The sequence below is a fragment of the Alosa sapidissima genome, chromosome 15, assembly GCF_018492685.1.
Source record: "Alosa sapidissima isolate fAloSap1 chromosome 15, fAloSap1.pri, whole genome shotgun sequence".
In the NCBI taxonomy this organism is placed as follows: Eukaryota; Metazoa; Chordata; class Actinopteri; order Clupeiformes; family Clupeidae; genus Alosa; species Alosa sapidissima.
In genome coordinates, this window is record NC_055971.1 from 35,418,988 (window position 1) to 35,422,954 (window position 3,967).

The window sequence follows — 3,967 nt, forward strand, 5'->3', positions numbered from 1 at the left end:
TTGGAAGGCTCGACGTCCACGATGCTGCTCTCCCACAGCGTCTGCTTAGTCTGGCCGCTCCTGTCACAGATCCCGAACTCTTTAAGCTCCCTCATCGTCCCGTCCACCGACACCACCTGGCTCACGACGCCGTCTGCCATTATCTTTGTGTGCAACTCGCTGACCTGTAACACAACACAACAAAGGCAAAAAGAGTTAGTGAGCCGCAGGGTGTGTCCAGGAAGACCGTAGGCTGTGCGACTCTTGCCGCTTACTTTTTGTCTCGGTCCAGTGACGTCGTTAGACCTGGGCATTCGGGGCTATAGCTCCGGATCCTCTGGGGATAGCCCCGGATCTATGGGCCGTCAACAACAACAACAACAAAAATTCTAATCGTGACTGAAATAAATAGCCCCGTAGAAGAGACTTTTGTGTTTGTGTCCATTGTGTGCATTAACAGCAGCGCAAGAAAATCTGACGTGATCTGGGCAGGTTTAGAATCATTTGTTGCAAAATGTTACAATTTCAATTCTCCTCTATGCTATTACGCATTGCTGTTTCGTGCTTCTACTAACTAGCCTTAGCGAAATAAGTGTACAGAAGGACAAATGGATATTAGAAGTTTCTTTAGAGAAAAAAAAGGGCAGAGCAGGGACAAGAAGTGGAAACTCACAATGTGTCATCATCTCCCGCAACCCAGGAGGACATTTCGATCAGCTCAGTTTCCATATATTGTGATTTACTATTGAATCACATGCGCAGTAAATATGTTAAACCTGACCTCGTTTGAGGGGGCTTCCAAGCAATGCATGTTGGGCTTGATTTTGACAGAATGGAACTTTTTCTTTTGGGAAAAAGTTCGTGATAGCCTACACAACCCAAATGCATTGCTTTCAAGGCACCCATAGCCCATTAATTGAAGGGGATGACGTCCAAATGTTTATCCCTAGACGAACGCTCACACCTGTGCACTTGACAGAGGTGCATGACGATGTTTATTCTACAGGCTATTTTAATGTCATATTTTGGGTGTTGTATGTGGTGCACTTTGGCAGAAGAGACGTTCTCCTTACACGGTCTTTAAACATCAAAATATACAGAATGCCGTGACGTGAGTCATTACAATTGGCCTTCCTTTTCATTCTCAAAGTAGGTTCAAATTGCATGTTCATCAGCCCGATTTTCAAAATCTCTCAGGGAAGAAACCCCCGAACCCCAGGACAAAAAGGTCTCTAACTGGGCTCTAGCCCCGAATGTTTTAAATAGCTACCGACGCCCCTGTCTCGGTCCGAGGGCCAAGACGTCTGCGATCTGCTGGCGGGTGGTTCCGGGGGGTTCTCTCCATATGAAGGGCGCCGTCTCCACCGCGTCCAAACCGCTGGCGCTGGAGAAGAGCTCATCGTAGCCGGTCGCTGTAACCAGCCAAAGTTACATCACTGATCGTACATAAGTAAATTAAATCACTACAGGTGCGGGCTACTTACTGACGGTTTTCCTGACGTTGGCCAGCTTCACTGCTCGCTTCGCCAGGGAGGACTGCACGAAAGCCTGCTGCTTGTTGGCTGAAAACACCACCAGCTGATGGTACTCTTCGTGGCCGGTCTACAGCCTCAATATCTCACGTTCCTCTTGGACATCTTCATTGGGGACACTGAGTGAACGTATCCTACCACGGTCTCCAACTCGGATCTCGCTCGTTTCGCCAGGCTGGCCATTCTGCTGTTCTTCACCGGATTCCTTCTCCCTCTGACCAAAGCAGTGCTTCAGCCACAGCATTTAAACGCCCTCCTTGCATTTGTTACTTTGTTTCTTTCAAACCAGACGAACGCAGCCCCTTGACCCAGACGTCCCTGCACCTTGAATTGATACATCTCTTCACCAGTCGCGAAAGTATAGTTCTCGAGCCGCCCGCAATCAGACTGTCGGCGTTGATTAAAGCGCTTTACTTCGCATCAACAGATACAAAACGGACCCTCGGACAACCTTTTCAGCGGGGTCAACCGAAGCACATTATAAGATAATTGTTTGCCTGCTCGATCTATTAGCCATGCTACTTTAATAAAAGTCATTAGTCCGATATCACTGCCGATGCAATAACGCAAACGACATGAACCTTTCCTGCACTCTCCACTTCTGTTGACATTGCACGCTCACTACGGGGGCTACACAGTCATTTTCATGTCTGGCAGTTGTCAAATGCTTTGCTTCACAACAATGTCACGTTTTTCATACAGAATGTACACAATTCAAGTCAGGATCTCCCTCACGAAACGCGTGTGCATTCTGCTCTGTTTTATACCTCCTGCGAAAGCAAGCACTACTAACTGTCACTTTTCAGAACCATGGACAATGCACTAGGCTACGTTGGCAACATTTATTACAGTGGGCATCGCTTTCAAATGGCCACTTCAGTCGCGCATTACGAGGCGTGAAAGCTGCGTGAAGCTTTAGTACCACTTTCAGCCACTGTACATCGCTCTGCCTGCCGCCCCTTCTGAAAAAGGTCGATTTACCTCGATTTAGGCTACTTGGGTATGGCTTAAGGCTTGACTACACGGTGGTAACGAAAATCGAAATTTGCTGTCTACATTATTGTCAGTGTTGAGTTAACGCAACTACGCAAAACAGTGGTGTGATAATTGAGCCAGTAGAGAAATAAATGTTCAGAATTAATCTGTAGCCTTGGGTAGGCTTCTGTGACGTTATAGGGGCTTAGACAACTATGACCCACGTTTTTTGGTTTCTTAAATTAATTTGCCCTACTTGACTGCAATGTAGTCAATTGACTGCTTGACATGTCATTTTTATTTTTCTGTACAATAAACAAATACATCTGCTTTATGCCGCAGAATTACATTCATATTTGGAACTTACATAGTCCAATGCATCGTTACACTACGTTAGTGTTTCCCAAAACCATAGTAGCAACGAACGTTCGCAACCACTATCGTAAAGTTGTGTAGTTACAACTACACCTCTCGACCTGTGGTAGAAACATAGTTCCAGGGATCTTCATGTCAAAGACGTCACTGACGCCAGTTGTTTGCCAATTAAAAATTATAAATATATTTAGGTTTCTAATTGATATTTACACTTCTAACCACCATACATCCATATTTTAAAATGCCCAAGGCAGAAAATACATAAATTAAAAGTCAATTTGCAGCCATGTGCACATAAGTAAGTCACACACCTGCAGATAATAATACGGTGGTGCGCACTTTTTGACGAGTCAGCTGAGAATATGTAGCCTTTGATTTTCATGGGGGGGGGGGGGGGTCCTTGTTAGTTTACGCAAACCAAGCCAAGAAGGCTGATTCTGATTTTGATAATATGATCTGCACAAAAGATAAACTTAGGTAAACAACGATGTTAATATTGTTGTCAAAATCTTAACCCAGATTCGAACTCTTGGACAGGGGACTGGTAACTGCTGTGCAACGGCGGCTGTCATCTGCCGGCCATAATGCAATGCGCCACAGAAGTATGTGCAGGTGCCCGTTCACGTGCTACTAAACGTCATTAACCACCTTAGTCCAGACTACTGAAGTTTGGAAACTATCATGGTCCAAACTTACAGTACTATGTAAGTACGACAGTTTTGGGAAACAGTCGTAACTTACATGTTGGTTAGTTGAACGATGCATCCTGTTAGTAAAAAGCTAACCTCCGTAGTTGTACGGGAAACGCACCCCAGATCAGGTTGTAGGCCATTAGCAATCTGTTTATTCTATTTTATGAAGCCTACACAGTAGATCACATGCCACAATCTCACTTTCAATAGACAGATGCAATAGCCATTGGTCAAGTATTGAGTATAAATCAATTAAGATAGTACCCTATACAACTTGACAAAACACTGGATTAAATATCGTAGGCACAGGAGAAAACTTGTACATCCATTGGCCCGTGGGGAGATCACATGCCAGTTGCCTCTCCCTTCAGTGCTATGACTCGTTCAGCTGTGGCCTCACAGCAGAGGCTTAGA